Source organism: Propithecus coquereli, unplaced genomic scaffold, assembly GCF_000956105.1.
Source record: "Propithecus coquereli isolate 6110/MARCELLA unplaced genomic scaffold, Pcoq_1.0 Scaffold196, whole genome shotgun sequence".
NCBI lineage: Eukaryota > Metazoa > Chordata > Mammalia > Primates > Indriidae > Propithecus > Propithecus coquereli.
The window spans coordinates 1,740,792-1,741,700 of record NW_012144522.1 but is presented as its reverse complement, the minus strand read 5'-3'; the positions used below and the strand labels follow the sequence as shown (position 1 = coordinate 1,741,700).

The 909-nt window shown below is 35.5% G+C and overlaps 1 protein-coding gene across 1 annotated transcript in view; it reads left to right on the top strand.

Annotated features, from left to right (window-relative positions):
• Window positions 1–909, top strand: part of LOC105809509 (zinc finger protein 83-like) — a 43,398-nt gene that overhangs the window by 157 nt on the left and 42,332 nt on the right.

The following is a 909-nucleotide window of genomic DNA, read 5'->3' as shown; positions in this document are numbered from 1 at the left end:
CACAGGCTAAAATATATACTCAATAGGTAAAATTAATTTCTGGTTGAAAAAATTTTTGAATCCTTAATAATTTGGGTCTCTCTTATAGTGATATTACAGGGAGGCATATGTCAAAATCTTCCTGTGACTGAGGAGATACATTTTATTTCTTGTGAATGTGTTCATAGTGTTCCCTTGAAAATTTTAGAAGCAACACAACTCCTACATACAGTTGGCCCTCTGTATCTGCGTGCTCTGCATCTGTGGATTCAACCAAACAGGGATAAAAAATATTAAAACATGTATACATAATAAAACAACAAAACCTAATACAAATAAAAAACAAGTGTACAGTGTAACTATTTACATAGCATTTACATTATATTAGGTATTATAAGTCATCTAGAGATGACTTAAAGTATACAAGCGGACATGCAGTATGTTACAGGCAAACAATATGCCACTATGTATAAAGGACTTGCACGTCCTTGGATTTTAGTATCGGAGAGTCCTAGAACCATTACGCCATGAATACTGAGGGAACTGTACAAATAGATTCTTGACTTTCAGCTATAAATCAGCATCTCACCTACTGTTTTCAGTTTAACAAAAAGCTCCACAATCAACTCATTTCCTTCCTTGGGATTCTGGAAGTCCATGCTGAAAGTCCTTTTTTGGTAATGTAGCTACTTAGCAATATTGCATAATACGGAATAGTCTACCTTGTAGAACCCCCAAAATCTGTCCCAGACACTGCGTCTTTTGAAAATGTGTTGACATGTCTTTTTGCATTCATCTGAGTGTCAAAGCAGGACATTCAGCTCATTTTAATCTGCTAATATGTTAAACATGCTGATTTTCCTATGTAAACATGATCGTATCTCAGTGGACTACCACTTCTCCATGGGTGAAACCTTCCACAAATCAAGG